Source organism: Trachurus trachurus (assembly GCF_905171665.1).
Source record: "Trachurus trachurus genome assembly, chromosome: 18".
Lineage (NCBI taxonomy): Eukaryota > Metazoa > Chordata > Actinopteri > Carangiformes > Carangidae > Trachurus > Trachurus trachurus.
The window spans coordinates 3,929,217-3,949,444 of NC_139909.1; the positions used below are offsets into that span (position 1 = coordinate 3,929,217).

Genomic DNA, 20,228 nt, shown 5'->3' on the forward strand with positions numbered 1-20,228 from the left:
AACAAACATCCAAACACGAACCTTAAAACACGTAAAACACTCAGTTGTAAAATTACTCAGTTGTAACTGTCTGTATTTTACATTTACATTTTACTGTATTATTAATGTATTTTTAACATCTTTTTTAACCTCTACACTCAATTAACTTAGTTATTAACCCTTTAACAGGAGGGATTTAAAAATATGTTGAGATACATAAAGTGCACTCATTGACTAGGCTTGACAGCTGCAACAAACACGGTGAAGCCTGTTGCGTTGCGTCGCGTCACGTCCGTGCCTGGTGTAGCGGTAAAAAAACTCCACTCCGCCCCACTGACGTATTGCGTCACGGCCGTTCCCAGTGTACTCCTGGCGTTAGGCTTTGTACAATATCTTTTTTTCTTGAAACAGAATCAAGAAGATGAACTCCATCAGCTCCAGGAAGAGAAGAAGAAACAAGAAGATGTACAACAGAGACAGAAGAAGGAGCTGGAGATCAAGAACAAACAGGTTCATCTGTCCAATCAGTGATTTTCTTAGTTTCCTCCAGTCCACATGTTTGTAACAATAAGAGAAGACAGCTGAGTGTCTCCACTGAGTCATGTGTCACATTCATGTCTTTAAGACAAAGCTGGTCCAACACTGAGTCTCTGTCCATGTCTCTGTTCAATCCCAGCTGGAGACAAACCAAGCTGAGACCAACAGGAAGAAGGAGGAAGTTGGGGGAAAAGTGGAGAAAGAAACAGATGGAAGAGAAGGTTCATCTGATCATTATTAACTCTCTGTCTCCTCTACTCTTTCTCTCTGACATCAAGGTTTCCCCTCAGTGCATTACAGTGGTCAACTACCAGAGCAATGAAACATCAACTAGTTTCTTCTGTCACTGCTGCTTCATCTTTTCTATCAAATGTCTCAGTGCTAAATAAATTCTCCATCTCATCTCTGCTCTGTTCTCTTTCCTCTCAGCTGAAACAGAAACAAGACGACCTCCAGCAGCTCCAGAAAGAGAAGAAGAAACAAGAAGATGAACTGCAGAGACAGAAGACGGAGCTGGAGACCAAGAACAAACAGGTTCATCTGTTCAATCAGTGATTTTCTTAGTTTCCTCCAGTCCACATGTTTGTAACAATCAGAGAAGACAGCTGAGTGTCTCCACTGAGTCATGTGTCACATTCATGTCTTTAAGACAAAGCTGGTCCAACACTGAGTCTCTGTCCATGTCTCTGTTCAATCCCAGCTGGAGACAAACCAAGCTGAGACCAACAGGAAGAAGGAGGAAGCTGAGAGAGAAGTGGAGAAGATGAAGAAAGAGGTGGAAGAGAAGGTTCAGACAAACAGAAATGTTGTGGGTTTATGTCCTACAATAGAAACGGTCAGACAGTCACCTCTGTATAAATATTTGTAAAGCCTGAAATTCTTGACGGCAATTACTACAGTCACAAAGTGGCTCAACCTGTGACAAGATGATAAAGTCCAGCAGCTCCAGGAAGATGAGACGGAGTAAAGAGATGAAGAGCAGAGTAACAGGTTCATCTGTTTTGTTTCCTGGAGTCGACATGTTTCCAACAGTAACAGTAGAATCCAAAGCTCTGGACTCTTGTGGTTTTGGTGGTAAACATCATGTTGGTGGAGTTGGTGGAGGTTTAGGAGTCAGAGAGTAAAACATGCAGATAAACAACATGACTGAAGGAAACAGACCAGCTGATCTTCTCCTCCATCCACCTCCACTCACTGCTTCACACATCTAACTGGATGTTTCCTCCTCCATCAGACATCCAGCCAGCAGAGACAGGAGGAACCAGACAAACGCTACGTCATTACGATTGACAGACATGGAAGCTATGTTGATCTCATAAACAACTCCTCTGAGGTAAAGTTGTTGTCTGAAGATCAGAGAAGAAATGTGTGTTTCCCAGTAGAAGCTGGATTTGAGCTGAGCTTCTCCTTTATCAACAAGAAGAAACTCTCAGGGCCAGATCTACTAAAGGATTGCACGTAGTAAAACCTGTGCAAACTTGATTGCACGCGCAAACACATGGTGAAGCTGATCTAATAACCGGGCGCACCGAGGATTGCATCTCTCAAACGGGCAAAGTTGCACGTGCGATCCATTTGGCGTGTTTGCCTTAACGAATATGCAAATATGGGTGTTTCTGCCAGAACGCGCAAAATATTGGGAGGAGAAGATGCAAAAAGATTTATTTAGCGCACGCAATGTAATTTACCAAACCTGAAACAGATTGCGGTGGCAGTTTTTGCGTCTTTATTTAGCACGTTTGAAAGGCAAGTCTTAACTGCCACAGCTTTGCCACAAATGGCTGCAGTTACTGAATTGATACCTTCCAGGGCAAAAGCTCAAATACTGTATCTCTGCATTTCCTCGCTTCTGGGTCATTCCAGCGAACTGTAGCAGTTTTTCAGGTGTGTTAAAAGTGTTACGCCGTTACGCAAGACGCACCTCTCTCCTTCGTGCGCTCCTCTCCTCTCGTCCCTCTCCAGTACCTGGCTGCTCAGCTGAGGGACTGAGACGTCACCGCTGCCTTCACTCCGTCTGTGATATCTCTGGTCAGGGCGTTTAGACCCGAGTGGGCACCTGCTGCCCAACACTGATAACAGCAGCTCTTCCTCGTTTGCCGAGGTTTTATGATAAACCAAAATTTATTTTGTTCTCTTCTTGTTTTACTAATCACATGGTCTCCCACGTTTCTTCTGCTGCAGCTCTACAATATGTTTATTTGTCCCTTTATTAATCCGTCACATCACATTTTCATTCTGCGTTTGTGGCCATCCAGCTCTCTGTCCACACTCTCCATGGCGGAAACGATTACCACGGGCAAAAAACTCATTGAAATACTGTGGTTTGCACGTGTTGTCATTTAGCGTGTTACTCTTAGTAGATCACCTATTTAGCGTGCACTAAGCAAACACGCAATATTTTACTAGGAGCACGCTATCTGGGATCTTAGTAGATCAGGCCCTTAGTGAAGTTTAATGATTATTGTCCTTCATGGTTATTTAGTCAGTCTCATGTTGTCACTTCCTGTTTGACATGATCCACTTTCCTTCAAACAGAAGCTGCAACTGAAAGACTGGAAGTTAAAACTGGAGTTCAGCAAGGAAAGACAGATCATCACACTCAAGGAGCGTCTCCTGGGGACAAAACAGAAGATCACTGTGAGTTTCACTTGTTGTTAAAAGTTGTTTTACATTTCTTGATGCAGCTCTTCTCTGTTTTGTCCTCCTCATTTCCTGCTTAAAGGGACATTCTGACTATTTACTGCTTCACATCCATGAAGCTGGGGAAGTGATGGACGGTCAAACCTCTACAAACACTAGACTCTACAATTTCCACAGAGCAACAGAAACATGATAGGACTTTCCTCACAGCCTGAGCTGTACTCTGTGTGACAAACACACTTCATATGTCAAAGAGCTGCAGGTGAACACAGGGTTTCTGTCATGGAGACAACAATTCACAGCTTTCATCTTCTCTCACTCTACATTCACAGATCTGGGACAAATACAGAGACAATAAAAATCACTGGGAAACTGGAGCTCTGGTCAAAGCAACACTTATAAACCCCAGTGGAGAGGTCTGACATCATGTTACATTATATACTCTAATATGTTATTACATCACGTCTGTTTGCTTATAATATGTTATTTTTATCCACAAAATCTTTTTACTTGAAACAGAAACAAGCTGAACTGCAGATTCTGATGAAGGAGCTGGAGACCAAGAACAAACAGGTTCATCTGTTCAACAACTGATTTTCTGTTTGTAACAATAAGAGAAGACAGCTGAGTGTCTCCACTGAGTCATGTGTCACATTCATGTCTTTAAGACAAAGCTGGTCCAACACTGAGTCTCTGTCCATGTCTCTGTTCAACCCCAGCTGGAGACAAACCAAGCTGAGACCAACAGGAAGAAGGAGGAAGCTGAGAGCGAAGTGGGGAAGATGAAGAAACAGGTGGAAGAGAAGGTTCAGACAGACCTAAATGCTGTGAATTCATGTCCTATAATAGAAACGGTAAGACACATGAAGCAGCATTTTGTATTAATAAATTATTTATTCTAAATAACAACAAAAAGTAAGTTCCTCAGCAGCACTATAGTCTGAAACAGCCTGAAATTCTTCACAATAACTACATCACAAAGTGGCTCAACCTGTGATAAGATGATAAAGTCCAGCAGCTCCAGGGAGATGAGACGGAGCAAAGAGATGAAGAGCAGAGAACAAACAGGTTCATCTGTTCAACAACTGAACTCCTTAATGTATTTGTTTCCTGGAGTCGACATGTTTCCAACAGTATCAGAAGAATCCAAAGCTGTGACACAGTCCCTGTTCATACTGTGAAGGAAGCAGCTCCTGAAGTGGACTCTTGTGGTTTTGGTGGTAAACATCATGTTGGTGGAGTTGGTGGAGGTTTAGGAGTCAGAGAGTAAAACATGCAGATAAACAACATGACTGAAGGAAACAGACCAGCTGATCTTCTCCTCCATCCACCTCCACTCACTGCTTCACACATCTAACTGGATGTTTCCTCCTCCATCAGACATCCAGCCAGCAGAGCCAGGATGAACCAGACAAACGCTTCATCTTTTGGATCGACCAATACGGTGATGTTGTTCTCAGAAACGACTCCTCTGAGGTAAAGTTGTTGTCAGTGAAGATCAGAGAAGAAATGTGTGTTTCCCAGTAGAAGCTGGATTTGAGCTGAGCTTCTCCTTTATCAACAAGAAGAAACTCTCAGTGAAGTTTAGTGATTATTGTCCTTCATGGTTATTCAGTCTCATGTTGTCACTTCCTGTTTGACTTCCACTTTCCTTCAAACAGAAGCTGCAGCTGAAGAACTGGAAGTTACAACTGGAGTTCAGCAAGAAAAGCACCAAGAAAAGAGAAACCATCACACTCGAAGAGTTTCTCCTGGAGACAAAACAGTTTATCCCTGTGAGTTTCACTTGTTGTTAAAAGTTGTTTTATATTTCTTGACACAGCTCTTCTCTGTTTTTTCCTCCTCATTTCCTGCTTAAAGGGACATTCTGACTATTTACTGCTTCACATCCATGAAGCTGGGGAAGTGATGGACTGTCAAACCTCTACAAACACTAGACTCTACAATTTCCACAGAGCAACAGAAACATGATAGGACTTTCCTCACAGCCTGAGCTGTACTCTGTGTGACAAACACACTTCATATGTCAAAGAGCTGCAGGTGAACACAGGGTTTCTGTCATGGAGAGAACAATTCACAGCTTTCATCTTCTCTAACTCTACATTCACAGATCTGGGAAAAAGAGGGAAAGTACAAAGGATATGGAGAACTCAAAAAAGCAACACTTATAAACCCCAGTGGACAGGTCTGACATCATGTTACATTATATACTATGTTATTACATCACATCTGTGTGATTATGTTTAATTTATTCATATTTTATCCACAACCTCTTTTTTGCTTTTTTGTTTCAGACTGTGGCGACATGTAGGCCTACTCGTTGATAACTCTGAAGACGTTTGCTGATGTAGTTTAATATTGTGTTTCAGGTTTTTATGAACTTCCACACATAATAACACAAACAACACAACACACTGTAACAATGAGACATTACAGTAAAGTCATTACTGCTTACACATGAGAAACAAAGAACAGATCAAAATAAAAACTGATTCATCCTTCAATAGAATAGAATAAAGACAGTGAGGGCGACTGTGACAGTAGTTTATACAATAAAAGCTGTTTTTATTTTGTCCTCTGTTTCAAACTAAGTCCACTGTCCAACAGCTGGACAGAGTCTTTGGAGCTGATTTAACACAGTCTGAGGATGTGATCATCATTCAGAGTGTTTTCATATCTTCACTTTCTGTAAATCATTCACGGTTTGATTGTAGAACAACATCTATGTAGACATCATGTCATTTTTATTATTATTATTTTTTAATAAAACACGTTTGTACATGAGTCGTTGCAGTTGATTCTTTAGTTCAGTGGTTTGAGGAGAAATCTGCTCACAGGACTTTGTTGATCCTGATACAAGTGACACCTTCAGGATCACACCTGAGTTCTTCTGTCACATGTGGTGATTTAGTTGATATTTTATTTTACAGAAATGTAGCTAATATTAAACACTGCAGGAAATGCTGCTTAGTGAGTTTCAATGTAAAAAAACAAACTATTCATCAGTGAGAGTGAGACTTGGGCCGAATTCCGATTCTCCCCTTAGCCCTAGGCCCTAACCCTTCGTTTTGCGCGTTCACGTGAAGTGGTAGGGGTGTCCCAATTCTGGTTCAGACGAGGGTTAGGGGGAAGTGGTCTGGCTATCTCGCCCTCGAAACGGAGATTTTTCAGGGGCACACTACGGACCGAGGGCTATGGCAAGTTTCCCAGAATGCATCTTGTGGCAACCGGCAGCTGATTTACTTCTCACTGTAGCGCTGTTATTACGTCATTTTGTTAAGTTTTAATATTTTTTCATGCGAGAAAGTAGCTGTTTAGATCCCCAATGTGCGGTCGGTTTATCCACATGAGGCTGTTTAGACGTTTGCTCCGATGTTTTTCGGAGAAGTGAAGCTCCACGTTGGAGCCTCCACCTGTGGAGCAGATCAGCGGCTCGTCACGGAGACACCACCCCGTCCGGAGAGCTTGTCAGCCGGCCAACCTCCCGACCTCGTCCCAGTAGAAAAGACGGACGCTAATTAACTTACCCGCAGGGTTTTAAAGGTTTACCGCCGCGTAGTTACATTCTTTTTAGGAGATAAATGCTCATCTCATTGATGAAATGTAACAATTGTCGCATTAATTTGTTTGAATTAAAAGTGAAGCTTCATTTGTTTTGGACACAGAAGCAGCACTGCCTGGGGGATCTGTAGCCTATACAGAAATCACCACATTTACATCAATAAATAAATGTTTTACAATGAACCGATCATTCTTCATTAAATTTTATTTTATTAAGTTAACGTGGTTCTGAATAGAGGATTTGTGGCAAAAGCTTGTCACATCTGCTTATATGAAAGCCAGCAGAGACGACTGATGACGCATGTGATTGTTGAAGTGGTGTCCCAATTCGTAGGAGTTGACTTTCAACCCTACCCCTTGTAGCTCCGTTTCAAGGGCAAGGGTTAAGGGCTAGGGGTAGGGGTAGGGATGAAAAATAGAATCGAAATTGGGCCTTGATTTCCTTAAAGCTGCAGTGTCTCTGTTTATCAACTGCTCAGACTAAAGAGTCATTGATCTGAGTCATGATGGTTTTAATTGCAGCTGTAATATTTTACACTGGTGATCACCAGGCTCAAAGTTCACTTCAGTACAAACACACTCATAGTCAAACTGTTTAATCATTGATTGATTATTTAATGTCAAATCTGAAAATGTCTTTATGAATGAGGTTTTAATTTCTGCAGCTGTTTCATCCTCCAGTCAGTTTCTTCAGTGTTTAGAGACCAATCAGCAGCTGTTACTGATCAATATACTGAACAATTACATGAAATTCTACAACTGATAAACCAGAGCCAGAAATAAAGGTCAGTGATCTGTTAATGATTCATAAACTCTATCAGAGCAGTGGATATGACATCCACCAGACAACAGGTTGAACAAAGCTGGATGATATGATTGTTCTTATATTGGTATATGTGATATATGTGAATCAAATTCAGTTTTTATGAATAGAGCTTGAAAAAAAACACTTAAAAAATGTACAGTTTCATTACATACAATTAACATGATTTTTGATTTTGAAACTTTATTATCTTCAGTCTTCATTTGTGAGTCTTTTGCACTGTAAGACAAAAAGATTCTATCAGTGGTTAATTATGACAAACTCAATGGTCAATTACTCAGCTTTTTTGCCTTCTTGGTCTTTCTTAGATTATCAGATGATGAATAAATAAGAAACAAAAATCTCACCCTGAGCTTTTTGACCTTCTATATTTTCTATACGCATGATTCAGAAAATCATCAGTTGCTTCTACATCTGGTTATAAATATACTGGTGGTGACAGAGTGAAGGTCTGAACAGGCCTCTTACCGTTCTCTGTCTGTGCTTCTCTGCTGTGGTTTGTCTCAGTGCAGACGTTCAAACTCTCACCAGCGTCAGCAGCGTCTAAAACAACAGACCACAGAGAGAGGGAACAGAAATCATTGTTTCCTCATCGTTAGAGTCGACCGCCTCAACTGCCACTGACTCCTCTTCTTATTTTAACCTCCTCAGTGGTCGACCTAGACGATGAACACCTGAATCTTAAAATAAGTTTCATCAGAATACAGACGTGTGAAAACTCTTGTTGTGTGTTTCACATTGTGTTGAAGAAAAAACAAAGTGGAGTTCACCTCCGTCCTTTTCCTTTTTGTGACAGATGCATATGTCACGACTGCATACGTCAAACTATCCAGATCATCTGCATCGTCCACTCCAGAAACTGAAACACAGAAAATGTAAATTCTTAACAGACTGAAGGCTGAAAGATTATACAGATACACTTTATATATTATTCATCTGAGTCAAATTAGTTAGATAACTCACCTGAGTGTGACGTTCTTGACGTCATTGAGCAAACTGATGGAAAGAAAAGTAAAATTATTGACATCAATAGAAAAAAATAATTGTCATACAGTATATTAGATAGAGAAGTAGCTGCTTCTCTGTACCATCATATGGGAGAAACCCCAGCAGCAGCATCAGCAGCAGCATCAGGGCTACAGCAGAGACGACGATGATGATGACCCACTGCAGGTTGTGGAGGTTTGTAGAGCCAGAGTTTTCGGAGACGAGTTCTTTCTGAGCTGGTGGACACATGATGGAAACTGAATGTGCTGCAACTTCACATATGACACCTGCTGTAGGACTTTCTAGTTTCTTAAAATAATATATGGTTAAGACACAATCATATATTCACGCCGACAGAGAGCCGATTAAAGGACAATTCCAGGCGAATTCAACTCTGGGGTGTATTTTCATATCATTTTAGGTCTAAAAGTATGAATCTGAAGATTTTCAGTTTAATTGCTCCTGTTTTACGGTAGTTGCATCTGTCCCCGCATCGCCACGGCAGCAATGAATGGGAGTGGATGTAAGTTCCGCTGTTTAGGCTGTTTCCATCCCTCAAAGCCGCAATTTTTTTCCACAGACAGCATCAGATGGCGACTCAAACATGCACCGAGAAGTTTATTTACTTCAAGCAAGCCGACATGTTTGTAAAACTAGATCTAATTCAAAGTTTCCCGGAGTCTCGCGCGAGACCCAGTTGCCGTGCGCGGTGTATTCAGGTGCAGTGGGAAAAGCTACCGTTTGTGTCATAAACACAGGAATATCAACTCTTGACTTGCTTCAAGTAAAAAAAACTTCTTGGCGCATGTTTGAGTAGCCACCTGACGCTGTCTGTGGAAAAAAATGTACACTTCAAGCAAGTAAAGAGTTGATATTCCTGTGTTTATGACACAAGCGGTAGCTCCCACTGCGACTGAATACACCAGCACTGCAACTTCGGGCTCGCGCGAGACTCCGGGAGACTTTGAATTAGATCTAGTTTTACAAACATGCCGGCTTGCTTGAAGTAAATAAACTTCTCGGTGCATGTTTGAGTAGCCATCTGACGCTGTCTGTGGAAAAAAATTGCGGCTTTGAGGGCTGGAAACAGCCTAAACAGCGGAACTTACATCCACTCCCATTCATTGCTGCCGTGGGGATGCGGGGACAGATGCAACTACCGTAAAACAGGAGCAATTAAACTGAAAATCTTCAGATTCATTCTTTTAGACCTAAAATGATATGAAAATACACCCCAGAGTTGAATTCACCTGGAATTGTCCTTTAAAGTACCCGCAGAGGTTTACCGCCGGCTGGTTTAATTCTTTTAAGGAGATGAATGTTGGTCTCATTGATTAGTTGTTGAATGTTTGTTTGGATGTTGATTAGTTTGTTTGAATGAAAAGTGAAGCTTCATATGTTAGCTGGACAGAAGAGCAGAAATCACCACCTATAGATCAATAAATAAATGTTTTACAATGAACCGATCAGTCTACACTAAATTTAATTTAGATAGAAAATACAACAGAGGGAAATTCGGTCTAGCCAACTTCACAGGAGAGAAACTGTGTTCAAAGTTTAACAAAATCCATTAAAATAGTCTTTGAATTTAAATATACTTTTTTTGTGTTCATTCTACATTAATTTGATTATTTTATGAGCTTGAGTCTTTAGTAGAAAATGCAAATAATTTATTGATAAATTAATCAATAATCGTGATTAATTAGTTCAGATTTCATCCTTATTTTTTATGGGCTGAACCCTACATGCATACTATACTGTATACCTAAGAAAAAAAAATCAACATTCAACAAGTACTGTACATATATTCTATGTACAATTTTCCATAAACCCAATTGATGTTTAGATGACTTCTAATGTACAATGTACAATCTCCAACAGTCTCTGGCTTTATGAATAATAAACGTGTTTTGTTCATTTAGTAACAGTTCAGTCTCACCTGTGACAGTCAGTCTGCTCTCTGGTGACTCTCCAGCTCCCTGGACGCTGCACTTGTACAGTCCTTCATCAGACTTGGAGACTTTATTCATTCTGATCTCTTCTGTTGGATTGTTGTTCACTGGAACGTTGTCTTTATAGAAAACAGCTTTCAGATTGGTGGAAGTCATCTTGTTTCTGCAGCGCAGAGTCACAGGATCTCCCTCCATCACAGGAAGAGCAGGACTCTCCAGGATCACTGAGCCACCTGAGGAACATGTTGAAGAAGAGGAAAGTTTGATGAACAGACTGTGTTACTCTGAGTAGAAAACTAAAGAGAATTCATACAGGTGAGTTAGATTACAAGTAAATATAATGGCTTAAAAAAACAAAAGTACCAGTGACAATGATGTTGATGCTGTCGCTTCGTTCTCCTCCTTCAGTCTCACACCAGTATTCTCCACTGTCTGATGAATACAGTGCAGCAGCTGTGCAGGACAAACCTGATGATGTCCTCTTCATGAAACAAAATTCCCCATTGGCCCTGATCCCTTTTAACTGAGCAGAACCATCAGTCCCGTCACAATGAAAAGAGACAGACTCATGGTCAAAGAACTGCAGACGGTCTGGAGTGATACGAAGAGAAGCTGCACCTGGAACTGAGAAAAAAGTAAAATATTTCTATTTAAAAAGGTTCCAAATTAATCATCAATATTCAGATTTCTTATTTAGAGAAGGATGAACTGAGTTTTTTTTTTTTTAAAGATCAATCAAATGAATGAAAACTTAGAAATTAAAACAATTTTAATGGTTATCCCTGTTCCTCACCATTTTGCTGAGCATAAAGACTCTGAACTCGTGTCTCCAGCAGAAGAAATTCAAGCATCACTGGAGAAACAAAGGAGCAATGTTGTAAATCAGCAACAGATGCTTTGATGAGCAGCAACATATCAAAGTGAGGACAGAAAGAGAAGAAATGTGACACTGAGTACTCACACAGTCTGAAGCAGAGAGCTGTGACCTCCATGTCGTCTTGCTGCAGACTGAGCGTTGAGCTGAAATACAACTGAAGTAGAACGTACGTGACAACTTCCTCTTCCTGTGGAGGTTATTTCTGATGCTGCTGCAGAAGGGGGGCAGGGTCTAAGAGGCCTCAGTCGTCTCTCAGTCTCAGATACAATAATATTGTTTTCATGGCAAAATGTGGTAGACACCAACTGTAGCAGGAAGTGGTACAGACGGGGTTTTGAGTGTTTAATGCGTCTCTGGACGTGATCTATCCAAGTCTGATTATGATAACGGTGATAAAAGGTTGTGATGATACACATGATACACCATGTAAAGGCTGAAGAGGCAGCAGCAACCCAGTCCTGGCATTGTGTTATTGTTGTGTGGTGATGAGAGTCCTCAAATCCTGCATCACAGTGACATATGGAAACTTCTCTGCTGCTCTGCTGACAAGATGGCACTGCAGAGTGTGGGAAAATCTGTCAGATGTCCATCCCTGGAGCAGAGCTTCACCACCCACCCAGTCAACAGACTGTTTGCCCAGCTGAAGTCCTGAGACTGACAAACCCATTGCCTCATTAACTGAACTCTTTGCTGCTGTTGTGGACTTTTTATATGCTGCTGTATTTTTCATTCAGTTGTCTTACCATCACTTTTTTTGCACTGCTGGGATCTAAAGACAAATTTCCTTCTCTTCATGTAAAACATATTTAGAATGAGTTTGAGAAACCTTGAATTCTTCCCTTTGAGAAGCAACACTTCAATGGATAAATACTACAAGACAAGTGAAACTCATGCACTGGCAAAGTCATGCTATCATGTCAACTTTCATTCATATTATTGAAAGGCCTGATGGGTGTAAAAGGAACAAAACACCCCCCACAGTAAGAGCAGGTAAGAACAGCCACGTCATGAGGCTGTATTGTTTTATCAGCTGGCAACAGGGCAAAGTTCAGCTGCTCATATGAAACTCAGTGAAATTGAACTGAACTCAACTGAGATCAATGCTGAGATTTCTGCTCTTGATAAACTGGTCATGAGTTGCTTTATGGCTGTGAGTCAGTAAATGATTTACACACTTTACACCAGTCAGTTGAAATGAGCAACACAACTAGCAACAGGTACGTGGTGTTTCTTCTATTTAAACTTAAAACGGACTCAAAAGTGTATCATAACTCTTCACTGTAACAGTCTAAAGTTGTATTCATGCATTGAATGTTCATTGTTATTTAATCCTTTCGTAGTGAATCAGCTTCTAATAATAGTTTGTTAACTGGAACATTAAGTTTGGAAGTTTGACACAAACCGGTCAGATATGAAGAGTCATTATCGTCTCACATGATGAGACAGATGAGACCTGGACATTAACAGACCGAAGCATGGAAATTATAGTCCACAATAATTTACTCAACACAAATTAAGGTAGGTTTTTATGTGCTCCAGTTTTTGAAACTACAAAACTGCTTCATTTACACAATGCCCAGTAGCAAGGCTGATTTTTTTCCTTTTTTTTTCCTGGACATGTAAACGTCTCTAAGAATATACTGTCAGATCTGAAAGAGTGAGTATCTGGAGTAATAGGGGGGGGGGTCTGTTTCATCAGATGGCTGGACTCTTCACTCAGTCTCCACTCACAGTCGTCAGTGTCCTGGTCGTCCATCTTCTCCTGATGCCTTTTCTCGGAGGTAACCTCATATACATAAAATATCAAAAATCACAATGATAGGCGAGAGGTTTTGCCCTGCTGCTATTGCTCGGCGTTTGCGGCTGTTGCTTGCCGGTGCTAAATGCTGCTCTGGCTGCCTATGAAGTTTCTTCCCATAGTTCAGATTACCAATTCCACTTGGTCTGGTCGCATGAGCAAACTTGATAATGCATATATGCCCCCACCTATTCTGTTTACCTCTTTCAATCTTGGTTTGTGTTAACATGTTTCTTGTTTATACCACGGCTCTAAGATTGATTTGAATTAACCTCCCCTCCCCCGCCTTCAATTGGTTACAGGTGTTCGTTATCTCATTGATTACTCGTACCACAGTTTGCAGCACATCATCACATTACAATGAATGACAACAGTCTTGAAAGCAGTGTGCTCTCTGTGGCTGAGTGGCAGAGCAAAGGTTTAATGATCATGAGGTCATGTGTTCAATACCTGCCTCAGTCATTTCACATTATTGCTTCACTTCTGATTCCAACTAATCACCTGTCATTGGACAGTCTTTGATTCCTCATAGTATAAAGCTCATTGTAACTCAGGTCCTCTGTCGCCATATGGTTAGTGTGTCAGGTTACTACTCATGAAGTTGTGGGTTCAATTCCTGCCTTAGACATGTTTCTTGCATGTCATTCAGCATGTCTTTGTCAATTTATTCTGCTGATTCAGCATGGTTCAGCGATGGCTTTCAGCACTCACACACATTTTCCGAAATGCAGTTTCTAGTTGCCTTTTGTGCTGCATCTTTGAGATGATTTCCTGGAGGATTTTCCTGCCTCACCCCCAGCTCACAGTATTTGAACTGTAAGGGATATTTTCATCTCACGGAGTGCTTCTAGCCTATCTGAGGAATCACTGGCCTCAGCCTCTTCTGTGTCAAAAAGGGTCACCCCGAGTGGAGCTCGTCTTTCTGTCGGGTCATCCAGTGCCTGTCCGACGTTAGATTCTGGTCCCTCTTTTAGAGCAGTGAAATGGCTTTTTGTTTTCTATAATGACGTATCAAAAAACCTCCACTCGAATCGCATTTTCCACAGACGTTGCTCCCTCTGTTGGTTTCGGGGGCTTCTTTTAACAAATGGCCTTCTAGAGCCTAAAGAAATGCTTGATCTGCCTCAGGATCACAGGTCAACTGTGCTGTTTGAACCGTCTCTCATAGTGGGGCAGTAAATTGTCTCGTAAACATATTGTAGCTGCAGGTATCTTGATTAATAGGAGTGCTCTAATAAACTTGCCATTAATTACTTTGTCAGTTGTTGCAGCAACATTTACCAAACGTTCACCAATTTCTGGAATATTGTGTGTAATTATGAAAAAACTAATGATAGAATATCCTTTCTTTTCAGGTCAGTCTCAGTTAATTGGTTCATCGCAGCCAATAGTGGCCACAATTGGTGGTGACATCATTTTGCCATGTCACCTTGAACCTGCCGAGGATGTTACCAGCTACACAGTGGAGTGGTCCAGGTCTGACCTGCAACCAAGATATGTTCATGTGTGGCGTAGAGGCCAGGAACTGATAGAAATTAAACATCCATCGTACTCAAGACGAACATCACTGTTCACTGATGAACTGAAGCATGGAAACATTTCACTGAAACTGTCCAGATTGAAACCTGCTGATGAAGGGAGATACAGATGTTTCATACCAGACAATAAAAAAGAATCCTTCGTTGAACTTCATGTTGGTAAGTAGTGAAATACTGTGTGAGCAGTTTGGTGTCATCTTGCCAATGAAGTCAAAGCTGGTTTTCAAGGAAAACAAACAAAAAAAGAAACAAAGAAATAACTAAACAAAACTAACTTGACTGGAAAGAAAACAAAAATCAACTAAAACTATTTATAATCAAGACGCTAAATCAAACAAGGTAACCGAAAGTACACAAAATATATTTAAAGGGGACCTATTATGCTCCTTTTTGCACCAACTAACATAGTTCCTGGGTGTCTTAAATACATGTCTGTGACGTGCTTCGGTCAAAATACCCCAAAGATCAAACATCACACCATTCTCAAAAACAGGGCTCTGCAAAACGGTCTGTTTCAGTGGCCCCTCCCTTTAAATGCAAATGAACCACTCCCTCAGCATTGCGTTACCATGACGATGTCTACTACTAGTACCTATACTGATTTGGCCAAAATGTAGTATGCAAACAAAAGCTAAATCTGCAGTAGGCAAATTGCCAGATCTCCAGTCTGCATCTGACCAGTCTACATTGTGTAATGAAATGTGCCCATGACCGTCTCACCCTAACCAAAGATGGTATAGAGTAGTCTTTGCCATGTAGGCTACTGTAACCATGTAACATGTAATATAACTTCATAAAATGTTTTAAAAATATATGCAGACTGGTCAGTTCATTGTAAAACAGTTATTTATTGATGTAAATGTGGTGATTTGTGCACATAGACTACAGAGCTCCACAGCACTGCACCTCCTCTCCTCCTCCTTCTCACAGCTCCATTTTTCATTCAAACTAATTCAACTGCCACAATTGTAAGATTTCATCAATGAGACCAACATTTATCTCCTAAAAACAATAACCACACGGTGGTAAACTTCTAAAAAACCTGCGGGTATGTTCATTAGCGATGGTTTTCACTACCGCGATGAGCACGGACGTCTGCCCGGCCAAGGAGGCCTGCAGACGGGCTCTGCCTGTGTGAGGAGCCGCTGCAGCTTCAGAGCTCCGGTGCTCCGGTGGTCCAGCGTTACGTCGGTCCGGCGAACAACGTCGCACCGGCGGTACGTCGCTGCTCACACAGGTACAGCTTCACTTACAAGAAACGTCCTACATAAAACTCAGTAAAGTGACGCTACAGCGCTAAAACATGCAGGGAAAAAGCAGGAAGTAGTCCGCTCCGCTCTCCGCTGTGACACCAGGCACAACAGAGCAGCATGGGAGGAGGCGGGGCCGGCTGGAGCAGAGACCTCGGCATGATCATGTAGGGGAGTCGCTGTGATGTCGATGCGAGCTCATGTCAAAAAAAGTCAGCGCAACCGAGTGTAACAGGTGTGCAGAGAAATCCAAGAGAAATCCCAATCATCTAGCAGGGTTTACCTCCAAATGCATTAACCTCATGATATGACACTTCCACAGCCTCTAGAACCATTATCCAACATTTTAAACATATATAAAAGTCTGAAAAGCTGGAAAAGCATAATAGGTCCCCTTTAACAAAGGGGCAAAAACAGCAGTGGCTAGAGTTCAGACTGTTCTGGTCAGTGGTTCTCTGTTTTCAAGAGACTCTAAAAGTCTTTGTTCTGAAATTTCCTTCAGAGCAACTGGTGGATGAGTAAATGTTCATGTCAATGAACTTGGCAACAGGAAAATAGGTAAATTATTGCCATGACTTAAAGCTCCATGAGTGCATTGGGTTAGTGTTAGGAGGGTTAGGGTAGGAACCAACTGTTGCTTAAAGCCCCTACAAAGAACTTTCGTTTTGTGTTGATTTTGGCGACGCCTGTGGACAAAAGCGGTAGTGTTTTGTCAGAATGAAGACTGCATTTCCCATGAGTTCTAGCGCATATTGTCGTAAAGACACTTATCTGGCTCACGTGTCAGGGCTCCAGACAAACTATTTTGTGAGCAATTTTGCCTCACTGGTTTGAATCCCCGCTGAGCAGTCTTGTTAGTGTCAGCCACTTTGAACTTTAACCAATTCCACTTGGTCTGGTCGCATGAGCAAACTTGATAATGCATATATGCCCCCACCTATTCTCTTTACCTCTTTCAATCTTGGTTTGTGTTAACATGTTTCTTGTTTATACCACGGCTCTAAGATTGATTTGAATTAACCTCCCCTCCCCCGCCTTCAATTGGTTACAGGTGTTCGTTATCTCATTGATTACTCGTACCACAGTTTGCAGCACATCATCACATTACAATGAATGACAACAGTCTTGAAAGCAGTGTGCTCTCTGTGGCTGAGTGGCAGAGCAAAGGTTTAATGATCATGAGGTCATGTGTTCAATACCTGCCTCAGTCATTTCACATTATTGCTTCACTTCTGATTCCAACTAATCACCTGTCATTGGACAGTCTTTGATTCCTCATAGTATAAAGCTCATTGTAACTCAGGTCCTCTGTCGCCATATGGTTAGTGTGTCAGGTTACTACTCATGAAGTTGTGGGTTCAATTCCTGCCTTAGACATGTTTCTTGCATGTCATTCAGCATGTCTTTGTCAATTTATTCTGCTGATTCAGCATGGTTCAGCGATGGCTTTCAGCACTCACACACATTTTCCGAAATGCAGTTTCTAGTTGCCTTTTGTGCTGCATCTTTGAGATGATTTCCTGGAGGATTTTCCTGCCTCACCCCCAGCTCACAGTATTTGAACTGTAAGGGATATTTTCATCTCACGGAGTGCTTCTAGCCTATCTGAGGAATCACTGGCCTCAGCCTCTTCTGTGTCAAAAAGGGTCACCCCGAGTGGAGCTCGTCTTTCTGTCGGGTCATCCAGTGCCTGTCCGACGTTAGATTCTGGTCCCTCTTTTAGAGCAGTGAAATGGCTTTTTGTTTTCTATAATGACGTATCAAAAAACCTCCACTCGAATCGCATTTTCCACAGACGTTGCTCCCTCTGTTGGTTTCGGGGGCTTCTTTTAACAAATGGCCTTCTAGAGCCTAAAGAAATGCTTGATCTGCCTCAGGATCACAGGTCAACTGTGCTGTTTGAACCGTCTCTCATAGTGGGGCAGTAAATTGTCTCGTAAACATATTGTAGCTGCAGGTATCTTGATTAATAGGAGTGCTCTAATAAACTTGCCATTAATTACTTTGTCAGTTGTTGCAGCAACATTTACCAAACGTTCACCAATTGCTGGAATATTGTGTGTAATTATGAAAAAACTAATGATAGAATATCCTTTCTTTTCAGGTCAGTCTCAGTTAATTGGTTCATCGCAGCCAATAGTGGCCACAATTGGTGGTGACATCATTTTGCCATGTCACCTTGAACCTGCCGAGGATGTTACCAGCTACACAGTGGAGTGGTCCAGGTCTGACCTGCAACCAAGATATGTTCATGTGTGGCGTAGAGGACAGGAACTGATAGAAATTAAACATCCATCGTACTCAAGACGAACATCACTGTTCACTGATGAACTGAAGCATGGAAACATTTCACTGAAACTGTCCAGATTGAAACCTGCTGATGAAGGGAGATACAGATGTTTCATACCAGACAATAAAAAAGAATCCTTCGTTGAACTTCATGTTGGTAAGTAGTGAAATACTGTGTGAGCAGTTTGGTGTCATCTTGCCAATGAAGTCAAAGCTGGTTTTCAAGGAAAACAAACAAAAAAAGAAACAAAGAAATAACTAAACAAAACTAACTTGACTGGAAAGAAAACAAAAATCAACTAAAACTATTTATAATCAAGACGCTAAATCAAACAAGGTAACCGAAAGTACACAAAATATATTTAAAGGGGACCTATTATGCTCCTTTTTGCACCAACTAACATAGTTCCTGGGTGTCTTAAATACATGTCTGTGACGTGCTTCGGTCAAAATACCCCAAAGATCAAACATCACACCATTCTCAAAAACAGGGCTCTGCAAAACGGTCTGTTTCAGTGGCCCCTCCCTTTAAATGCAAATGAACCACTCCCTCAGCATTGCGTTACCATGACGATGTCTACTACTAGTACCTATACTGATTTGGCCAAAATGTAGTATGCAAACAAAAGCTAAATCTGCAGTAGGCAAATTGCCAGATCTCCAGTCTGCATCTGACCAGTCTACATTGTGTAATGAAATGTGCCCATGACCGTCTCACCCTAACCAAAGATGGTATAGAGTAGTCTTTGCCATGTAGGCTACTGTAACCATGTAACATGTAATATAACTTCATAAAATGTTTTAAAAATATATGCAGACTGGTCAGTTCATTGTAAAACAGTTATTTATTGATGTAAATGTGGTGATTTGTGCACATAGACTACAGAGCTCCACAGCACTGCACCTCCTCTCCTCCTCCTTCTCACAGCTCCATTTTTCATTCAAACTAATTCAACTGCCACAATTGTAAGATTTCATCAATGAGACCAACATTTATCTCCTAAAAACAATAACCACACGGTGGTAAACTTCTAAAAAACCTGCGGGTATGTTTATTAGCGATGGTTTTCACTACCGCGATGAGCACGGACGTCTGCCCGGCCAAGGAGGCCTGCAGACGGGCTCTGCCTGTGTGAGGAGCCGCTGCAGCTTCAGAGCTCCGGTGCTCCGGTGGTCCAGCGTTACGTCGGTCCGGCGAACAACGTCGCACCGGCGGTACGTCGCTGCTCACACAGGTAGGGGAGAGTGGGGTAATGTGAGACACCGGGTAATGTGAGACACCCCCTATATCTAGAAAACGGAACACATTTATGGTCATCTGACCATTATGTTTTCAAGCCCCTTCCATTTCCCAATGGCTATGAAGAAGAGGACCTCATGATGCTGTGGAAAGCATGTTTTTTTCACAAAAATATGATTTTTGCATGTAAAAGTAAATTTTCTTGCTGTCAACTTAATCAACTGTTGTGCCAAAGCCAATTGATTCAGGTAGAAAAACTTCTATGATACATGATGATGAACTACCAACACATAAAACCATGTGTTGATGCTGGCTGAAAATTAGCCGGAATTTCTAAGAGAGGTCATTTTTTCTAAAATGGGGGTGTTGGGGTAAAGTGAGACAAATGCTGCGGGGTAAAGTGAGACCATGGATGTATTATAATAAATCCATGAGTGAGACTGTGAGCACACCACACACAAAGATTTACACTAGAATCTCGTCCCCCAAGCCAGAAATCTCGCGTGATCAATGATCTGTAGCCACACTGCTTTGTTATGCTAGGTGCTCTCAGTCAGCTCACTTTTTTATTGGTTAATTAACTCAATTTTAGTCACATTCCACTTTGTCGGCTCCCCCCACACACAAGAGGACTTTTGATCAAAATGGTCACGATTGTCGGGGCCTACAATCTGACCCCCAGACTATCTAACAGGTTCTATCTGTCATTTGAATGTTAATTAAAACATTTTGTGTTGTATCTGATTTTGGTTTTGAG

At 41.4% G+C, this 20,228-nt stretch overlaps 2 protein-coding genes across 2 annotated transcripts in view; both read left to right on the forward strand.

The window, feature by feature from the left end:
• The first annotated feature begins 400 nt into the window (after window positions 1-400).
• Window positions 401-20,228, forward strand: part of LOC311001374 (uncharacterized protein) — a 98,408-nt gene continuing 78,580 nt past the window's right edge. The window contains exon 1 of the mRNA XM_083992456.1: window positions 401-489. The gene's annotated coding sequence lies outside the window, so the exon portion shown is untranslated. The remainder of the gene's footprint in view (window positions 490-20,228) is intronic.
• Window positions 12,449-20,228, forward strand: part of LOC311001324 (uncharacterized protein) — a 130,261-nt gene continuing 122,481 nt past the window's right edge. Inside the window, exon 1 of the mRNA XM_083992380.1 lies at window positions 12,449-12,492. The gene's annotated coding sequence lies outside the window, so the exon portion shown is untranslated. The remainder of the gene's footprint in view (window positions 12,493-20,228) is intronic.